The following is a 22,977-nucleotide window of genomic DNA, read 5'->3' on the forward strand; positions in this document are numbered from 1 at the left end:
GTTCTTTGTCATTTAAAGGAAATTGTGCTTACAGGTGCCTGTCAAACCCTGTGTCCTGATAAAGGAGGCCACAGGGAGTCCTGTAAAGAGCGGGGTCTTTCAACTTACGTTTTATTGGAACTTTAAAAAAATGAAAACATCGGCGGGAAGGGGGGGGGGGAAGGGTACAAAAATAAAAAGGGAGGGTTAGGGATGGTATTTGGGATTGCATTTACATAACAGGAGTAAATACATAGTTGTATTTGTTCAGTTTCGGTACCAGATGGAGGACGTGTGGTCAAGTGGTAATGAGAGGGGTAGACGCCAGCCAACCTCTGGGGGAATGTTGAGCCTATATTTTCTTTCTAGCCACCCTCAGCGGCTGAAGGACTGGGGTGGGGAGTAGGTGTGTGGCTGCTACAGGAGAATTGAAGAGCAGTTTTTGATGTATTAGAATATTCTTTTAAATAAAGCAGGCTAGCGTTTTCTCCTTTATTAGTATATAAAGTATTATTTATTTTTTTAAATCTTCTGTCGGGGACACTGGATCACACCTTTAACCTTTCCGGCACCTTAATGACGTAACTGGCACGTCATTGCCCGGTCTGCCCAATCAATGCGAAAGTGGAGATGGTGGCAGTCATGTGATAACAGCCGATGCGATTATATACCATAGTTGCGGCTGGACCAAGCAGTGGGTCACAGATACCTCTTGCAAGCTCACTTCAGTGCTATACAAACCTACGGCAGTACTGCAATGGTCATTTTGTCCCTGTTAACCCTATTGCTGCCAGGGGGACATAATGCATTGCAACCCCCCTCTGGCAGCAAAGGGTTAAACAGAGGGGTTACTCACAGGCGTTCTCATATTTATTTTTCAAACTAATTTAATAAATGCCATTACCATTGGAAAGATTCAGTGATCAGTTGTTGGAATGTGGGCTGTAGGTGTTGGACGGTACTACCAGTCTTTTCCTGTATCATCATGAGACTCTAGCATAGTCTCGGCTCGTCACGTCTCCACTGTCCATAGAAATACAGGGGCATCGAAAGCCACGATGAACTTTAATCACAGTTAGAAAGCACGGACAGGAAACGTCACGGAGAGGTAAAGTCCCAGAAAGTCAGCAGTGCCGATTACACATATTTTAAATGATTTATGGATTGTTAAAATATGGCATTTGAGAAATCACTTTCTGAGTGAATATTGCTCCAAGAGGCATACATGGTCATCTGTTATTTAATTAAGCGCTTTAATTACACATTACATGCAACCAGTAGTTCAGTCATCCTTGATCTGTTGGGTTTTATTTTGCCTTGGGCCATGAAACACATGGGGATTACGTATCAATGCTTTACTCCACTTCCTAACAGATTCATTAATTTACATAACCTATCATGTTCTCCTCCTTCCAGATTTTATGTTAGGGATGTCTGGCTTCTCAAGGCCAATCAAAAGTATATAAAAAATACATTTTAGAGCAAAGTGTATGTTTATTTTTTTTTTATTTTTTTAACCCTATGTGTGACAATGATATGATGGTCTGGAGTACAGCTCTGTTATACTGTATCACTAAATAGTTAAAATGGAAAGTATCAAAGATCCCTGGCTGTAACACCAGGGAAAATCAGAGGTAGAGAAATCATAATTAATTTTGCAAATTAAACAAACCCAACTGTTTTCAATAGGATTCCTTTTCTTTGCCTCGTACGCACCAGTGAAGTTTTGATAGTCTCCTTCTAGTGCACATGGGAATGACATAAAGACTGTGTCCAGTTGCGGTGAAAGCCCTCTAGTGGAAAAATGACTGCAATAGGATACTTTTACCATATCTGCTCAAAACTTCTAGAGAGGATGATGGAAAATGCATGTGGTTTTTTTTTAGCTGGGGTCCCAGAAGAGGAATATCATAACCTTGTCAATCAAAGTGTCAGTTCAAAGGTGCGAAGAAGACCAAAGCGTGTAGCTTTAGTATCTGGATAAATCAAGATCCGCAAACCATGTGGGACAATGGTCCTCCCTCCCATATTGTACTGAGCTGCGGAAAATGCTGGCACCCTACAATAGAAAGAAAATACTAAAGCACGGATACAGGCCATTTCAGAGAGTCACGTTAGTTGTAACATTCAGGCTAATCGGGACCGTGCTCCTACCAGATTAGGCAACAGGTTTTCACGGCTTTGTGAATAAACCCTACTATACTATACTATACTGTATGTTGATATGGTCTTGTGAGAAATCAGTATTTGTGGAAGTCAGCAAACGCTTTCATTTTACTGTATGTTGCTCTGTTCACACTGCCAGCTGGCAAACAGCTAGTAAAATGATATTCCCAATGGGAGGTATTAAACGTTCTTATATCTATGTTTTGTTCATTTTGTAATAACTTTTTTTTTTTAATATGCAGCTTTCATGCAGAATATCTCCAAACCGCTTCAATTGAAAATGCTCTCAGAACTATCTAGAACAGCATTAGTATTTAAAATGGACAAAAACGGGGATTCCTAAAATATTTATATATGAAGACAGACGAAGATACCAGAAAGTAGGGAACCCCTCTGTCAAACGAACATTGGGTCGTCCTAATAGAAAACGTGACCTCTTAATGGCATTGCCTTTTCTTGGTCAGATCAATAGAAAAGAACATGACTTTGGAATGCTACATTTTTTAAAACTCGGACTCATGGGACCATTCTTCTCATAACATCGCCCTCCCTCCCTCCCCCCCCCCCCCAGAAAAAAAGAACACCCCTCCCACCCCCCACTCCCCCCCAAAAAAATCTAAAAAATCAACAATGTTTTTACTATAAAAAAAAAAACCCACCCACCCCAGGTAGGAAGCAGGGGATCTCCAGAGCCTCTTTAGGGGGAGCCGGTGTCTGAGCTCAGGTTTAGCTGTTCCATCATATCGGCCAATAGGAACCTGTGACGTCATATGCAGCTTCCTATTGGCCCATGTGAGCGGTGACTTTAAACCTGAGCAGGAGATACCGGCACCTTCTGAGATAAGTATCTCAGGAAGCAGGGGGTCCCTGGAGTCGAAATTAATCCGGTTCAGCTCCGGAGACCCCCCTGCTTCAATGCTGTGTGTATTAATTTAAAAAAAAGGAAGGAAGGCAGCAGACTCTGCTACTCTCTCCCTGTTGCTGTCCCCAGAGACCTGCTGCCCCTAGGTGGCGCCTTACCTGCTTGCCGTCTAGAGATGGGCTTGTTTGTCTGCTTAGTGTTTATAATACTTATAGAATACGTATAGAATACGTATAGAATACTTACAGGCTGCACAATGGAATTCCATACAGGTTTCCTGTATCATTTTGTGCTAATAACCCAATTTGTGTTGGTAGACACACTTCACTTTTTAAGATAGGTGTTCGAACAAAATGATTGGGGGGTCACAGTTTCCATTTGAAATATAATAAGCTTTTTGTTCCACAACTTCTCTTTATTTTCAACGTATTGTCTTCTGCCCCATTCTAAATTCTGCCAATTAATTTTACCCTTCATTGACCTCTGTAAAGTGTATCTCTCTCTCTCTCTTCATCAAATTAGTGCAATCAGTGCAATTTCTGCACATACGAGTGCCTTGTCTACAAGGTATGGCTTTAATCACACATCGTTGATATTTTGAGCCTTCTCTCAAATTAGTATTTCCAACAATCAATTTCCTAAATGAAGCAATCAGAGTCCTATTCTAAACTGATGTACCCAAATTGATATCTAAATAGTTTATTGAATTCCATCGCATACCTTGATGATATTCACTGTCATTCACAAAATGGCCCAAGACTGGAGAAATCCTGTTTTATCCCTGGTCATTATGGGGTAATCTGTAAAATGGCACCATAAATACCAGCTTGTATTGTTGTCATGACTGTATAAAATGATATACCTGACCTCATTAGTGTGTTTGGGGCATTTAAATTGCCATATTGATCAAATGCGTCATTACTTAATAAAAGCAGAACTGAGCTGTGAAACAGGACAGAGCTTCCATGTGCTGTTTTCTTTATCTATAATACTCATTTCTGATACTGAGAGTTATGTACATAACATATATTATGTCTTACTGTGCATGCAATGTCTTGTATATAATGAATAGCCTTGCACTATACTTGAAAACGAGAGCTAACTCTCAATGTATTACTTAAGTAATAATCCCTGAAGAACAGGGCAGCACTGGCCAATAATGCCCTGGCTGGAAGAGGTGAAGGCCCGAGGCAAAGTCGGGGGACTTTAACCCAGCCAGGGCATTATTGGCCAGTAACGCCCTGTTCTGAGGGGATTATTACTATTATAGGCTAAATGTAGGCTTATTTATGTATTTTTTTTTTACATTTTCCATAAAAAAGATAGTTTTGTAGTCATATTGATTTTTATCAGTATGATTGTCTACATTCTCTAGCTTTTACTGCAAGTTTATTAAAAGTAAATGGTACATACTGTACACACTGCTCCCTCTATATACAAACACACTCTACAGCCCCGCCTCTATATATAGTACACAAACAAACTCTGCAGTCCTCCCCACAAAACACACTGCAGCCCTCCTCCCCCCTATACACCCACAAACACACACTGCAGCACCCCTCTATATACACAAACACACTGCAGTCATCCCCACACACTGCAGACCCCCCTCCTCTACACCCACAAAACACACTGCAGCCCTCCTCCACCCTCACACACACAGCAGCCCCCCCTCTACACCCACGAACACACTGCAGCCCCCTACAAAAACACACACACACACACACTCTGCAGCCCTTCTAAGAGAAGTATCTCAATGGTAAAGTCACTGCCTTTAGAGCAGTTAAACCCGTTTCCAATTCTATTATCAGCTCACTCTGGACACGTCACTATCTTCCGGTGACTCCGCTGCCAACATTAGATTGTAAGCTCTTTGGGGCAAGGACGCAAATTATTAATATGATCGTATGTTTATATTGAATTTCATCTTTGTATTAACACTTACCATGTCTGTGTAACCCATGTTCCCCTCCCCCCCCCCCCCAGACACAGATAGCATATCTAGGGTGTCGTGAGGGCTGGCTACATGTACTTGGTGATGCATACCTGCATGGAACAGGAGGGCCTGAGTCTCCCGCGGTGGTATTGGGGACAACAGGACCAGGCTTCAGGGGTATATGCCTCCATCTCTTTAGCAACGATGATGCAGCGCCTCCATCTCCGCAAGTCCCAGGGATATGGGATAGGACCCTTACAGAGAAAACCTGGTCCGAGGGGGAATGATCCAACTCACACAGTCTCTTAGTGTAAAACAGCAGCAATAGTCTTTATTCTTTGGTAACACAGTGAGGTAGTACACAGCAGTTCATGCAAAGAGTAGTTCATAGAAACAGTGCTCCCAATGTACAGGTGTCTCTCTCTTCTCCTTTCCTCCAGATGTATGCTTCCCAGCAGGATGGGCTGAATGGGGCCTCAATACCCATGCCTCCACCCCACAGGGTAGGCCCTAGGAGTGAGGCTAGATATGCTTTCCCTCACCCCCTCACCACCAGGGCCTCTCAGGTCAGGCATGCGCTCTGCTGGGTCTTACTACACTTCAGACCAGCATCCTCCTCTGCTCCAGGACATCACTCCACATATTCCCTCCAGGCTCTCCACAGACTGCCAGTCCTGACACTCTGCTCTCCAAACTCTGCTCCAGCTCAGACTGACATCCTCACAGAACTGAGCATTCTGAACTGCCACCTCTTTCTCTCAGCTCTCACTCAACTCGCAGCACGAACTGACAGAACCAACTGACTCAGACACACACAGGACAGCCCACTAAATAGAGTCAGCCCTGCCCCTCATGATGGCAGCAGTACCTCCCCTCTGTCTAGGCCTGCACAGAGTCAGGGGGCCCACCTCCATCACTCTAGGCAGGGCTTGAAGGGGGGAAAACCTATGGTTACTACTGGCGCCTGCCCTTACCAGGGCTTACTCCAGTAGGAGAAGGATAAATAGCCCGCTCTTACTTACAGGGTCTACACTCTCCCTCTGGTGGAATCCAATGGTCCCCACTTGGACCTACTTTTAGCAGCACCATCCTGCAGTGAACAAACCTGGGAACACAAACACAAAACATGGCAGTTATCGTATTATTTGAATACAGTTACTCCCAACGGGGAGAACCCTAATAATAATGCTTCGGATCAGGCTTCCGTATCCTTCTACCATTATGGTCAGTTACTGCACCGACACACTTTATTCGAGCAAATACCCGGTATGTACCTGGCAGATACCTGGAATGCGCCACTGCTAACCTCTGACAAGCCCCGTTGCATTTGCCTTCCCAGCCTGGGTTCATGCCTGGCTGATGGGCGGCTGATCTGTTAAATGATAATGATTAGGATTTAATAGGCTGCAATGCTTCGCGTGTCTACCAGATGGCATAAATTCATGAATTGTAATGCAGTTTATATATATATACTGTGCAGTATTGCAGCCAGCGGGAATAAAATGCTTCAATCCCTGCTTGGAAAATAACTCAATGTACTCGGGCAGAAAACAGTCACAAACCTCAATACACCCGGGTATACCCGAATTCGTGGGACTAGCCAAGCTCGAATAAAGTGTGTCGCCAGTGTATGGTCACATGATATGACTGTACCGACCCAGACTCAGGCCGATATATTACATTGTGCATGTATGTGCCCCGCCCTATACTCCAGATCCTGACCAACTCACTGATCCTGTCATGATTGTGGTATCCTGCCTTACCAAATTCGTCCGCAAGTACTCTTGTACGGCTTCTCGGAGCCAACTATCCCTGTTCTCCTCGATCTCTCGCATTAAGGGTTCAGGCACATAAGGGTATTCATAACCATGAGATTGCCTAAACCTAGCCACTATGGCTCTGTCTGCTCGGCTCAACTTAGTCAAGGTCTTCCGACCCGCCCTGCTTGGCAGCACCCAAAACTCCGGTTCTACAGGAGCAACATCATCATATAATATACTCGGTCCCTTGGGCAGAATGATCTTTTGCTCTATCTCCCTGTACCGATGCTCTATCTCATCCGCCACCTCCTGGGGAGTATAGGCCCCTACCGCCCACCAGTAATCGACTATGTTATTTCTGCTGACAACGAACCTGGTGCGGTCCATACCTTCATGGTACCCGGTGTACAGGGGTGCCCACCACTTGTCACGGTGCTCGTACTCTGCTAAGGGGATACCTGTATCTACCTCCAACTCCACTTGCGATGAGACACCGGACGTACCCGCCTCTGTAGAGCGCGATCAATCGCTCCTCCCTTTGGCATTGATGTACACCGTAGGGTTCATCTTGTGAACCACTTCACTTACAGGCCCAGCCTCAGCTGTAGTGTGGGACCATTCCTCTAGATACAGGGGGAAAAGGTACATGTTTAGGTATACGTATCACAGCATCATATGGTACCTCCCCCTCAGAGCCCTCATCGCTCAATTCCCAATCCCTTATATCTCTTGAATATTTGGGGTACTTGCTCAATTTATCCCCACTAGGTCCCGGTGACAACACTCGTGACGGGGCAGGGGCAGTGGCCGGGGCGATGGAGCTGGGGGTAGGGGCTGGGGCAATGTTCAAATTAGTGTCCAGCAAGCGGGTAATACCGCGACCAGTGGGCATCTTCTTGGTTGCTCTCTCCGCTGAGCTAAGTGGTCCTCTGGAAGGACCTTGGCCTCTCAGAGTGGCCATTGCCGCTGCCATTGCGGCGCTCCGTGGGGAGAACAGCGCTCCCGGGCCTTTTCTCCAGTCGGACCCGGAAGTGATGTCATCGCTGGTGCCCGCAGAATCTCCATCCACTCCGTGGTCACGCACCGGAAGTGCGTCGAGGACCGGAAGGGGCGGTGGTGGATCATCCAGTCCGCGGACGGGTAAGTGGGCCGCACGCCTCTCCTTCTCGTCCTCTGCAGGTTCCGTCTTCGCCTGGCGGGAGTAAGGGGGTGGTGGAGTCTCCTTACCTCCCCGCTGCAGGCTGATGTACTCGGGTCCCTCTGGATCCGCCTCCGACGCCGTCTCCACTGCACTGGGAGTCGCGACGGCTGTGGGACTTCTACGGCCTCAGGCCGCACCAGCGCTCGCCGTCGGAAGGTGTCCGGACTCATCTGCTCCCTCTCTCCGGTAAGTGGACTGCCATCTTGGTTACAGCTGGGGTGGTTCGCCGGTAGGCGCATCACCACCGATTGGACGCCATCTTCCTCCTCCGAAGATATTAGGATCGGATCCTCCGCAAGGGAGTCACCGGGTTCGTGGGCGGTACCGCCAGTGGGCAGTGGTACAAAACGGGCTCGCTCTGGTACCTCCACTGCGGTCGCGCTCTCCTCCGCCAACGGTTCTCTCGGCTCAGTAGTTGGCTGGGCCTTGGTTCCTACCGCATGGGTGACGCGGGGAACTAGGGCAGCCTCGTCTCTTGTCTCCGCCACCTCCGTTAGTGTTCCCGGAGAGGCACCCCGCTGGGTCTCGATCAATGGCCATGGCTCGTTAGGCCACAGGTAGTATGTGCCACATTTAGGGCATCGTGCTTTCGTGCTTGGGACCTGCCCGGGTGTCCCGCAGTGGACGCACAGGCACCGGAGGTACTCGTGGCCCTCAATATCCACTACCAGTAAGCCTCCTGGAAGCTGGTAAATCGTGGTGCTCAGCTCGGCCATATTTCGCTCAGGGGTGGAATAGTTCAAAGTTTCGGCTCCTCTCTCTGTGAATGTCAGACAGAAGTGAAGCTCCTCACTCTCACTTCCTGTCCCTCCCTTTGCTGGGGAAGAATCTTCTGATTTGCTCTCCTTGTGCCCCCTCCCTCTGGTGGAAACAAGAGGAGGGGCACTCCTCTCAGTGTGACGTGGCCTTGTCTGTTGGCCAGTCACAGCACAGGTGGGTGGGCTTTCGGCTTTCGCGCTGCTCCGCTCCTTTTCCAGGGGATCTGGGTTTGGCGCCAAACCCCTGCACATCTCCCTCCACATTTCTCGCACAGTCTCTTTGCATGATTCACGTGCGCGCTCCAGGATTGGCGGGAGTCGCCATTTTAGTTTGGCTGCTAACTGCTGGGCCGTGGATAGCGCTGCGGTCGCCATTTTTAACTCTTTCTTGCTCCGCGGAGCACATGTAGTGACGGCCGCCATCTTTGATGAGCTCACCAAATGTATATCTTCACTATTCTTAGTGTCTAGTGCAATACTCGTTCCTAGACACTGACTGAACCCACTAATACTCTCTGATGCTCTCTGCATGCTATTTCTCATTGCTTTACCCACAAGTATGATGTGGCATACCCCAGGCTAGGCAGAACTCCTTCTCTGTGCACCGCACTCGCTAACGGTTCCTACAAGTGCTGTTTGGTGTGTTTTATGTGGGTGCTGGTTAGTGTACCGGGCATCTCCCTAAGTACGGGCATCTCCTACTTTTGGCCATACCTAGTGTGGGCCCTGGGCCATGGTCCCTGGACTAGTTAATAGGCTAACCCCCCCCCCCAGTTGCCTCACACTAGCTGCCTCAAGGGACTAGAACAGCAATAGCTCCACACCCATCTTACATCACCCATCTAGGGCACCCACCCTAGCCCGCTCTTACTTACAGGGGCTACATCTGCATATTGGAATAATATACATACGAATACTGCAGAAACACTAAAGAACAAAGGCACACAGTACAGCACTGTACAGTGTATTCGGTCCGCAAATTATTACCAGGAAAGGTGAAAAGAGAGGAATATATCGTTTTCAACTATGTTGTTATCTGTTCTATTACAGGGACCACCAAGAAACAGATGCAGCTGTTACAAAACATAACTGAAGTAGGATAGAGTGGAAGTGTTGAATGTTGTAAGATTTATAGAGGTATTTGGGGAGTCCGGTGAAATGTAAATGATGCCTTAGGTGCAAGACTCGGCATAAACATGGAGAATCGTTCATTTCTTTGTTAACGCCTTCGTTTTCAGGGAGTCTAGCGATGCTTTGCTCATGTCCTCTGGCAGTGAATGTTTTATTAAAGAAAACAGGAAAAGAAGCTGTGAAAGAAAAAGCAGAAACGTCCACAAACCAGGCACTCGTGAAGCATATGAAAAAGTAAACGGCTTTAATCAAAAACACATACAAATGCACAGAAAACTGCTCAGGTAAAAACACTTACAAATTCCCAACGGGAAGCAGCTAGACTGACCACAACATCAATAATTAATAATATACAGATGAGCCAACGATTATTCTAAAACTTGCCTTAAACTAGCCAGGTACTGTACATGCTGGGTAAATGCTGCAACATTTCAGTGACATTTCTGCAGAGACTAACGGCCCATCGGATTAACACAGCAGGGGTCACTGGCAGTCCCATTCAGTTTGACTGGGACTGCCAGAGATCCCCGCTGTTAATCCGATGGGCCATTAGACTGTCTGCAGAAATGTCACTGAAATGTTGCAGCATGTACCCAGCATGTCCCTGGGTCTTGTTGGGTATTGCCACTGGTTTGTTTTAGAATAACCGTCGGCACTACAGTAGGTTAGAAATACTATATTTAAGTAAAACCCTTTCTTGCTTTATCCATTGTAACATCGCCAGAAGAAGAGATCCGTGTATCTCGAAAGCTCGCACAAATAAAAGCATTTCTTTAGCCACAGACCGGTATCCTCTATTCGTTTTTGATTATTAAGCTCAGCTAACATGGTACAGATACCCATATATATATATATATATACAGTGGTTGACAAATCACCAAAAAATCTACTCGCCACCGAGTACCAAACGTGTGCTGCTTGGGCCAATATTTACTCGCCCGGGGCGAGCAAATGTATAGGTTTGTCGAACACTGTATATATATATATATATATATATATATATATATATATATACATTTTTTTTTTAAATATATATATTTATATTTACACACACACTCTAATAGGAGTGCCAATTCACGATAGAAGAATCTTGCGGCATAGTGGAAGGTTCCCTTGAAACAAAGTCTTGTTTCTTACAAATGCACTCCATCCCTTCTTCATTCTCCTGTTGATTTCATTCAAACGGTTCCCATCCATTATTACTTGCCGGCCAAGACTTCTTCTAGTTCTAGCCTATTTATTTGGATCTTTGCAGAGTTTGACACATGTGTTGACATCACTTTGGTCTTGCTGAGGTTCATATAGATGCCCACCTTCTTACTTGTTTGGTGAGCTCCAATTTGTTGCTGTAGGTCTTCTGTACTTGTAGCAAAAATAACAATGTCACGTGTAAATCCTAGGTGGCTCAAGTATTCACTGTTTATTTTGATTCCTGTTTTCTGGAAATTAAATATCTTGCGCAATTGTTTTGCTGTGAAAAGCTTTGGTGACGCGGTGTGTCTCCCTGCCACACTCCCTTGCTGATCCTTATCTTGCTTGTATATCCTTGTAATCTAATGGTTGATGTGGCATTCTCGTAAATGTTCTTTATAATATCAATATACACTTCTTGAACGCTTTGTCTTCTTAATGCATTTAGAACCGCTAATGCTTTTTTGTAATCTACAAATCCTAAACCGAGTGGTTGATCATATTCATTACTTCGGGAAATCACTTCTTGTATGACTTGGATGTGGTCTATAGTGTTATATCCACTGTGAGATCCCACTTGTTCTGTAGGCTGGGCAAAGTCCAGGGTCTGTTGCTGCCAATTAGTGAGTATTGTCGCAAGTGATTGGTAGAGATGGGCACATTGTTTTTTGCGGCTTTGGATCCGCCTCGGATCAGGCAGTTCCTGTGGTCCGCGGATTTACGTGAATCAGTATCAAAAGGTGATTCGTCTTCCAGGATTTTTTTTTTTTTTTTAAAGGTATAACTGTCAATCCAATCGGCGGATTCTGCAATCCGTTGATCACGCAAATCCTCGGATTGGATTCTTAAAAAGTCGTACAGATTGTATCCAATGGCAGTTTTGGATTAATCCGCACGGATTGAAACTGGAACAATCTGTTGACGGATTTTACACCGCGGAACGGATTTTGCATGGAAAGCTCGGTAAATTTCGGGAACCGGATTCTGACAGTTTTGTCCATCTCTACTGATTGGTCTGTAGCTTTTGAGGTCTTCGTTGTCTCCTTTCTTATGCTCCATTGTTCTGTAATTTCCTGCTTTCAACCAGAATGTAAAGCGTTTTGCAAGGATTTTCTATATTTCTTTCCAGCTTCTTTCAAGATTTCAATTGTATTCCTAAATTCCCGGGAGGCCTTCCTATTCTTCATGGATTTTATTGACTTTGCCACTTCTTCTGGAAAGATGCATGGTTCATCATTGGTGATTTCTTCTCGCTCTTCCTCTGCTGAATTATGTCATGTGTCACCTGGGTTCTCATACAATTTCATGTACACGTCCTTTACTTGCTTTGTGGACAGTCTTTTTTTGTTGGTCTATTGTCTTGTTTGAGTGCAATGATTTGCTTCTTCCTAATCATAAGTCATGGCTTCGTCTTCTTTAAGCATTTGTTATGTTTGATAGTCTTCCTCACCATATGAAGTTACGTTTTTTTACATCTTTAGTTATGCGGCTTGCGAGTAGTCTTGCATAGCTCTGCATACTCAATTCTTGCATCTTTGGATTGTTTCATTTCTTGTCGTCTCCTCAGTAATTGCTTGGTCTCATCAGATATTTTCTTATAATGTTTTTTTGTTGGCGATTACTGCAGTTTTTTTGCGCTTTCAACTACAGTTTTCATAGGTTCTTCATAATTGTTTGTTAAAGGGCTCCCTGCATTTCGAGCAACCTGAAGCGATTTTTCATTGGTTGGATATTGATTTGTTTTCGTCTTCTTTTAATCATTTTTCTTCTTTTTCCATCTTTGCATTCAAATTTAATTTGCAGCGAAGCAATCGATGATCACTCCTGGTGTCAAAATGGATAAGGACTGTGCAATCTTGAATCACATGTTAGCTAGGGTATAGTCAATTTCATTCTAGATTCCATTGGGTCCACTCCATGTCGATTTTCTCTTTGGATTCTTCTTGAAGTATGAATTCATCATGGACAAGTTTTACATTCTATAAATTCTCCAATCCAATCGGTCTCCACATTAATTTCACGTAACCATACTTACCAACTGATGCTTCGTCTTTCTGCTGGGCACCAATCTTTGCATTGAAATCTCCCATATTGATCTTGAGGTGACAATTTCTTTTGTTGTTACATTGGTTGATTTCATGTTGGTAGTCTTCCACTCATTGTCTGTGGGACTTGATGTTGGAGAATACACTTAAATTATTTGAAGTTGTCAACTGAATGACCATTCTTGCTGCTCTTTCTGATGAGGTTTCATACTCTACTTCGTTGTTTCTCAATCTCTTGTTAGCGATGAAGCCTACTCCACTGATTCTTACATATGCGGTACCTCTGTAATATAATACGTGTCCACTTTTTAGCTCAATGATGCTGTCACGGTAGCTTATGACGAGATATAATGAACACCAAATATCTGGGTTGAATTGAACGAGGCTTAGATATAATAAAATATCATTTATTCCTTAAATAAGGTAAACACAGCATAGTACAATATAGTACAATTAACAGACAAGACGGTAACACTTACTTAGGGTTGGGGGATGGAGAAGTATCAGCTAGCAATTCTCCAGCAATCCGGTGACATTCAAGATGGTATCAGAAGAAGAACTAAAAACTGTAGGGTGGACACAGTTTATATACCTGTGTAACCTATTCTTAACATTGAATACAGACTATTGGTGAAGAATTATCTGTATCCAATCCCTAACGAGACACAGATTAACCCATGCCCCCCAGCTAATTAGCCCATGTGTACTGGGACTCTATGGGTAGCCCAATATTTAAATCAGGGGCGACGACCAGTTTACCAAATGAAGTATCTGCATTGTTTGTAGGTGTAGACATAACACTTACAAACCACTCCAGTTTGATGATTCTCCACCCTCAGGTAACAATTAGAGTGGCAGAGTCTGTTGATTAGTACTTAGGCTCAATCATCCGGCTGCTTTTCCTGACCTAGTTAGCATAGCAGATGGAGTCTGCATTTTTCAGAGCAGATCCAAAATACCATACATATACTCTTTAATATCTACACATATTAATAAGTTCCATTCTGGTGGGCTCAGTGGGTCGAAATTTGCCAGTTTTTAATGCCTACAGTGACTCCACATATTGGCCAAATATCAACTCTCTGTGACCTCCAGAACTGGAGATACAGAAATGCACTTTAAAACATTAAAATACAGGATTATCATGAAACATGGGAACAGGGGAACATACAGTTTCATGACATGACAAGGTGTAAGCCACATTCCTGGAGCGCAGTCCAGTTAACCCCTTGCCTCAGTGGTGAGGTCAGGGGGTGGCCATATGGGGTGCAACCCCTTTAATACCGGGCCAACCCCCCTCTCCCTCTACAGATGCCTTCATCTTTTCCTTTTAATTCAGTAAGACCAACACTATCCCATTTCCTCTTTTCAAGTTTGTCTTCCAGTTCTTGCAGTGCTGCTTCACTGGAGAGTTGGGCAGTTGAACGTATAGTCAGATTGCGGTTTGAATGACTGCTTTTGTTTAGCCTCTAATGATTCTTAGAATATATATATATATATATATATATATATACACATACATACATATACACATAAATATACACACATATGCTGAACTTAAAGTTCAATCCAAGTAAGAGCAGGCTAAGGAATAAAGTAACCTTACACTACAGGGATAAATTGGATATCTCCACGTTTAGACCATCAGTACCCGGGTACTTTCAGATAACTGTAGTTATAAAGGACATTGCCCAGAGTGCATATGTTTAATTATTGAATTAATGCACTGCTGCACCACTAGTGATTTATTATAACTATATTTATTGATTCTAGTAATGGAGTGATGTTTAGTTATTGAATTTTGATATTTTGGAGCTCCTCTGCGGGTCTGTTAGTATATACTGTAGTAAACATTTTATCTCATGAAAATAGAGGACATTAGTCTCACCGTAGTTGTATTTGGGGTAGAGAGAGTGTCCTCCGAAATTACCCAGTGGGCATTATTTTCTGTCTATCCCTCATAAGCTGACATGTCATTTTATCTGCTGTTTATATATAGTAAACCTCTAATAAAACATTTGAACCAAGTGAAGTAGTTTCTCCCAGTCCTGGTAGAAAAGTATGCTGTTGCGGTGCATTTTATGACAGGCTGCTCCATCTAGCACATTTCATTAGTGTGAATCTCAAAATGTGGTTCTGTTAGATTTCCTTCCTTAAGTCTTTTTGACAGTATGACCTCCTCTCTGGTTTTAAAGTTAAGTATCCAGAGTAGTGTTATAAGAAATTGATGTAGTATCACACACCGGTAGAGTTGAATTTAGCACAGTCCTTCATGGAAGAATTCAGAAAAGTGCCAACTTTTTTCTCCTTTGACGAATGCATGAGAAAATATTCCACTGCTAAAATTAAATCCATCGATAACAACTATTCCAATAACAAATCTACAGTATAACCGCGCGGCATATAACACAAGTAATCTTTTCTATGGCAGACTGATAATATATACCGAGAGATGAGCTCTCGGGCTTCAGGGAAACGTTATTTGACCTTTGTGAACCGTTCCACGTTTATAGATGGGTACACTGTAGCTTTCCATTGTAAAAATGTAAAACCAAGGAAATTAGATTCAGTAGCAGGAAACATTATTTCCTGTTTAAGACTTGCGGTGTATCAGTATAAATATCGCCTCATCGAAAAAACCACAAACACAGACCTTAAGTAAGACCTATGAGAATCGTGCTGGGTATGTGCGTATTCATTTTTTTTTTACTGTACATTTTTTTTGCGCGCTGCATTTATGAGAGAGTGTTGGGAGGAATTTTAAAAGCAAGATTTACCAGTAGCATGAAGAGAAACAGCTTTCCTCATGGTAATGTGTTGATGCAAACCTCTGGTGACCAGCTTCTTGAATGAGAAATGTACACGGAGGTTTGGAAAACTAACCAGATTGAACGCATTAGTGGCAGTTAGACAGCAGCGACTTTTTTTCTGTAATCCCAGATGTGGAGATGCTGTAGACATTTGCATTTTTCGAGGCAACATGAATATGTTTTTAAAAAAAATGCAAAAAATATTTTATTTTAATTTTAAAAAAAAACAAAACAAAAAAACAGGATGTACAATTTTCCAGGAACAATTTATCCCTTCCCCTCAAAGTATTATAATCTTACTGTATTTCTGTCGAATGGATTTGTTCAAGGTTATAATGACAACACACTTCCTTAACCAGTATATACAAATTCAAAGACACTATGTGGGCTTATTCATTCAATTCTGCAATTGCCAATGCAAAATCGCCCAAAAGCGACGTGTGATTTGGCATTTTCGCTGTATTCATTAGGAATTCGTTATGCATAAAATCACACAGATTGACATCTAATTTGACATGATACCAGGAACATATGCAAATGAAAAAAAAAAAATGTACAAGTTATTAATGTAACTTATTTACATAATTCCCAGGTATCTCACTCACATTCGGGCCCCAGGTATTTTCATCTCCCCCAGGTGGCGTATAGGTTAATGTATTTGGAGGTATGTAAGGAAATTGGTCTTCTCCTAAATCGGTTGGCGAGATGTCAATCCATTGTCCTTAGCATAGTTTAATAAATGAGTACTTTACATGGAACTGCCTATGCCAAGTTTAGCCCTTAAGTACACTACTATGTTGGCTATATCCAAATCTGGGCTCAAAGATAACTAACCCACTCAAGGACAGCTGAATTGTTCATATGGATTTATCACCTCAGGATTGGTTTGCAACTAATGTTTGTGAAGCTGGGAGTACTTTAAATACATAGAGTATAAGCAAGCTACAGGACGGAAGCATACAGTATATCAGTGAAAGAGACGTGCAAGAGACGCTCTGAAGCCGGAGGGTGGAGCACAAGAAGTGTGAGACAGTACTTCTTCACAGAAAAGGGAATGGAAGAAAGGGATTATCAAACACGGTGGGATAAAAATACATTTGAATGAAAGCTAATGATTTAATAGGGTCAGAGGTTTCACAACAGAAAATGGGCAAACTAGGTGTAACCCGTTGTTACCAATGGGCAAACCAGAATGTAAAGCGTTTTGCAAGGATTTTCTCTATTTCTTCCCAGCTTCTTTCAAGAGTATTCCATCGTTCCCGGGGGGCCTTCCTATTCCTGGGGCCTTCCATAGTTCCTGGGAGGCCTTCCTACAGGCTTCTTATATGCCATCAATTTCCAAACCCAGCAGAACATCTTAGTTATGGTTGATAAGAGCATTGGTGAAAACAAGACACAGAAAAAAGATTGTTCCTAGCCACATTCAATAACAATTACCTATGCAAACATATCACTACCAACAAAAAATATTTGGTTGGATACACTATTTGTGTCAGAATTGGTTAGAACATCTCCCACATCTCCCTCCCACATCTCCTAAACTTCTCCCACATCTCCCTCCCACATCTCCTAAACTTCTCCCACATCTGCCTCCCACATCTCCTAAACATCTCCCACATCTCCCTCCCACATCTCCTAAACTTCTCCCACATCTCCCTCCCACATCTCCTAAACTTCTCCCACATCTGCCTCCCACATCTGCCTCCCACATCTCCTAAACATCTCCCACATCTCCCTCCCACATCTCCTAAACATCTCCCACATCTCCTAAACATGTCCCACATTTCCCACATCTCCCTTCCACATCTCCTAAACATCTCCCACATCTCCTAAACATGTTCCACATTTCCCACATCTCCCTCCCACATCTCCTAAACATCTCCCACATCTCCTAAACATCTCCCACATTTCCTAAACATCTCCCACATCTCCTAAACATCTCCCACGTCTCCTAAACATCTCCCAAATCTCCCTCACACATCTCCTAAACTTCTCCCACATCTCCCTCCCACATCTCCTAAACATCTCCCACATCTCCTAAACATCTCCCACATCTCCTAAACATCTCCCACATCTCCTAAACATCTCCCACATCTGCTAAATGTCAATAGGGCAAACCTACCTCTGTATAACGTAGCCACTGGTTAACCTATTCCTTTACTGGGGACAAACCTGTTGTGGGTGAAAAACATTTGCAAGATTTCCCATCAAATCCAATCTCACACCTTATTGAATACCGTGGGAATTCTTACTTTGGCAAGATGTTCTCATTTGCATACCGTCCGACTTTCCAAAGCCAGCACCAAACCGCTGCATAGAAACTCACTCCCGCATGGGGCATGCGAAAACTGTTTAATGAACATGGCGAGATGTATCTCCTCATCTCGCACACAGTTGCTGACTTATTTATTCTACCGCCCCCCCACCCACCCATCCCTTACACATCTCACATCCTTTAAAATGCAGATATTCAGATTCTGGGGGTGGACATATAAATGAGCAATTAAATTATTTATAGATGTACCGCACATACTTTAAAGTCAATTTAGACTCTGTAATCAGATGGGACCTCATTTAAATGTGAGCTTAGTCATTATATTTATTTATTTTCGTGTGACACTCTCCTGGGAACATTGAATGTTATGTACACTTCTACTAAACGGCAGAACTGTGCTGTTCACCTGCTGTACCACAGCGGAAACGTAAAAAAAGCATGTGATGACTCACACTCTCCATAACGCCAGTGATAATGAAGAGGTCAGGCTTACAGGCGGGGTTATTAAATGTAACCTCCGCTCGAGAAACTCTTGCAGCAAGGATTATGAAGGAAATAATTAGATAACCCTTCCCATGCCTGAGTGAACACTACTGCCTTGCGAGGCAAGCTGTGGCTGGCTTCCCTGGCAGAGTGTTTCAAATGAATCAAATACCACTCACCTTTAGTGCGCTGATATGTGGCTAGCAACTAATTAAGAACTTGTTACATAGCAGACTCTATTAAATCAATGCCCCATTTAGAAAGTCTTTTTTTTCAAAATGCCATTATCTTTCCTTTTACATATTTATCATAAATCCTCCAGCAGTTTTCCATCCCCAGGAAATGTTGCATGCATCGTTTGGCAGAGGTGGCGACTGCTGTCATTTTTCTAAGAAACAAATGGCTGTGATTTTGGAAGTCATTAGGGGATCCCAGCTACAGATGCAGCCACGAGTATCCGAACACTTGCCTGGGAAAATCTGGGGCAATCTCCCAGTAATGCTGCAACATTTCTGTGACATTTCTGCAGACAGACTAATGGCCCATCGTATTAACACAGCGGGGGTCCCTGGCAGCCTCATTCAGTTTTAAACATTAACATTCAGTTTGAATGGGACTGCCAGGGACCCCCGCTGTGTTAATCCGATGGGCCATTAGTCTGTCTGCAGAAATGTCACAGAAATGTTGCAGCATTACTGGGAGATTGCCCCAGATTTTCCCAGGCAAGTGTTCGGATACTCGTGGCTGCATCAGTAACACAAGCGATCTGCATTCTGTATCCGGGGGGAGATTTCCATCACGTGGTTTTAGATACCGGCTCTTCAAGGTAAATTTGAAAATAAACATTGTAGACAGTGGGGCGATAACCTGAATATAGCAAGGCAATAGTGGGGCGATAACCTGAATATAGCAAGGCAAAAGTGGGGCGATAACCTGAATATAGCAAGGCAAAAGTGGGGCGATGTGCTGAATATAGCAAGGCAAAAGTGGGGCGATGTGCTGAATATAGCAAGGCAAAAGTGGGGCGATGTGCTGCATATACCGGTAGGAATGCAAAAGTGGGGCGATGTGCTGCATATACCTGTAGGAAGGCAAACGTGGGGCGATGTGCTGTATACAGTATACCTGTATGAAGGCAAAAGTGGGGCGATGTGCTGTATATACCTGTAGGAAGGCAAAAGTGGGGCGATGTGCTGTATATACCTGTAGGAAGGCAAAAGTGGGGCGATGTGCTGCATTTACCTGTAGGAAGGCAAGTGGGGCGATGTGGTGAATATAGCAAGGCAAAAGTGGGGCGATGTACTGCATTTACCTGTAGGAAGGCAAAAGTGGGGTGATGTGCTGTATATACCTATAGGAAGGTAAAAGTGGGGCGATGTGCTGTATATACCTGTAGGAAGGCAAAAGTGGGGCGATGTGCTGTATATACCTGTAGGAAGGCAAGTGGGGCGATGTGCTGCATATACCTGTAGGAAGGCAAAAGTGAGGCGATTCTGGGGTAACACAATCTGCACTATATGTATCAAATAAAAAAATCCCATTGAAAGCAGTCAGATTTGTATCTTTGGTGCAATTATTTTGCCCTAGAGGTGCACCACGTTTGCCCTGATAACACATGCCCCAATCTGTTAAATGCCTGAGTGCTTTCCCTGGTCGCAAATAGAATGTGCGGCTGCTCAGTGGGACTAAAGCTTCAGTGGATTAACACTTACACGGCGAGAGACATTTGGGGATAGAAAGAGTGACGGCGACGCGGATTTAATAGACAGGGTGGTATGGGAGAGACAGTTCGATGCTCTCACTATTATTAGCTTTCACAATGAGCTACTGGCTCATGAGGAGGCATGTGACAGAAATATAATTATATTTTCTGACTAATCTAATAAGGGGAGATAGTGGGAACTTGCTTGGTTAATTTCCCAGCTAGCAGCGGTGGCTGTTTTTACACTGCTCTTGCTGGGAATAAAGGGAAGAGGGGAGTATGGCGGAAAGGTATTATAATTGTAATCTTGCTTTGCTAGCCAGCCAGAGATATCTCTCTCCTGCAGATTGGGGAAAAGCAATTCAGTAACTGGAGGTGAAACTGGGGGGATATCGCCGGTGTCACTCCCGCTGTGTTGTTTAAAGGCATACAGTGGGCTAGATTTGAAACACGCCTGATTGGGTTCGGATCCCATGAAATGTAAAATGTATATGTGCAGGAGGAGAGCACAGTGCTGCTTTTAAATGGAGGCAAAATGTATAATTGACTTAAATCAGGGGCGGCCAACTCCAGTCCTCAAGGGCCACCAGCTAGTCGGGTTTTCAGGATATCCCTGCTTCAGCACAATAACTGAGCCGCCTGTGCTGAAGCATGGATATCCCTAATACCTGGCCTGTTGGTGGCCCTTGAGGACTGGAGATGGCCAGCCCTAATTTAAGCCTTATATGTATAAGGGATCTCATTCTGGTTTAACTTACCCAGTGTTCTTTTGAGATAGGCACAAGAGCCTGATACTTCTGCAGTTCTCAAAATAACTTCCTATTTTGTACAATTCCTGCACCTTGCTCCCCCATGAGCTGCGGGAGAGATCTGACAGGCAGGCAGAATTAAAAAGCCCCACTGTCATGGAAAAGTTATTTATTCTTTATGGAACCAAACAACATGACACTTTATGCCTTAAAGGTGAGTAAATATGTTGAAGGAAACCAATTACACTGGTACTGTGGGGTGTGAATTTTTTTTGTCTAAGTGGGATTGCTCTTTTCAGTCCATGAATAATTTTGAACAAATATTCAGTTAACCCCTTGAGTTGGAGGGGACAAGCAAGGCGCTGCAAAGCAATGCAGTGCTGGCTGCTGCAACATGAAAGTGAATAAAAGGGCTCATGAGGATGTTACACTGTCTCTCAAATTATTAATGCAGTATTTTATAAGGCCTGCTGGGGTGTATGGTCTCGGCAACTTGGACCAAGTAGACCAACCATAGACCAAGTCTATGTTACCACCATGAGCCCCTCTGTACGAAGAGTAAAAATAAGCAACAGCGAATGATGCTCCACATCATAGTGACATTCCCCTTATTCATTAGCAGTACTAATATTTTCCCCCAATATTACCCAGGTCAGATTTTCAGGATGTCCCTGCTTCATCACAGGTGGCTCAATCAGTTCCTGTTTCAGCACAGGTGGCTCAATCAGTGGCTCAGTCAACGTCAAAAACTGAGCCACTGATTGAGCCACATGTGCTGAAGCAGCGATATCCTTAAAGCCTGACCTGTTAGGAGGGGGCTTGAGGGCTGGAGTTAAGAACCCCTGGCTTAAGCAGCGGTTGATGTATGATGGTACTAGACTGCTGCTGTAAAATCATGATTTCCAAATAGGGGTGTCATTAGTGGTTGTTAATAGTGAGATTGTGTATTAGGGGGAGGGTTTCCCATACTGTAGTTTGAGAATGTGAAATGGTTGAAAATAAATGTAGTAAGGAGGATGTAATGGTCCTCGGGAGCCATATGGGCTTATTCAATAAACTGCGATTTAGCACTTCCTCACGGAAAATCCCATTCAAGTCAATGTATTGTATGTCTTTATTTATATAGCGCCATAAATGTACATAGCGCTTCACAGTAGTAATACATGTTGTAATCATATAAATAACAAATAATATAAATAACAGGTCATGGGAATAAGTGCTTCAGATATAAAAGTAACATTAAGGAAGAGGAGTCCCTGCTCCGAGGAGCTTACAATCTAATTGGTAGGTAGGAGAACGTATAGAGACAGTAGGAGGGAATTCTAGTAAGTGCGTCTGCAGGGGGCTAAGCTTTATGTATCATGTGTCCAGGATTATCCAGTGCTATTCATATGCTTCTTTAAGCAGATGTGTCTTAAGGTGGGTGTTAAAGGTGGATAGAGAGGGTGCTAGTCGGGTACTGAGGGGAAGGGCATTCCAGAGGTGCGGGGCAGAAAGTGAGAAAGGTTTAAGGCGGAAGAGGGCTTTAGATACAAAGGGGGTAGAAAGAAGACATCCTTGAGAAGAACGCAAGAGTCGGGATGGTGCATAGCGAGAAATTAGGGCTGAGATGTAAGGAGGGGCAGAAGAGTGTAAAGCTTTAAAAGTGAGGAGGAGAATTGAGTGTGAGATTCGGGATTTGATCGGAAGCCAAGAGAGGGATTTCAGGAGGGGAGATGCGGAGACAGATTTAGGAAAGAGTAGAGTGATTCTGGCATCGGCATTTAGGATAGATTGTAGGGGAGACAGGTGAGAGGCAGGAAGGCCGGACAGCAGGAGGTTGCAGTAATCGAGACGTGAGAGCATGAGGGCCTGAGTCAGAGTTTTAGCAGTCGAGTAACAGAGGAAAGGGCGTATCTTTGTGATATTGCGGTTGAAAAAGCGACATGT

General features: G+C 43.8%; 1 protein-coding gene across 2 annotated transcripts in view; it reads left to right on the plus strand.

Moving 5' to 3' along the window:
• KLHL29 (kelch like family member 29) overlaps positions 1–22,977 on the plus strand; it is an 869,600-nt gene that overhangs the window by 694,485 nt on the left and 152,138 nt on the right. The gene's annotated exons all lie outside the window — the stretch shown is intronic.

Source organism: Ascaphus truei, chromosome 4 (assembly GCF_040206685.1).
Source record: "Ascaphus truei isolate aAscTru1 chromosome 4, aAscTru1.hap1, whole genome shotgun sequence".
NCBI classification, from domain to species: Eukaryota; Metazoa; Chordata; class Amphibia; order Anura; family Ascaphidae; genus Ascaphus; species Ascaphus truei.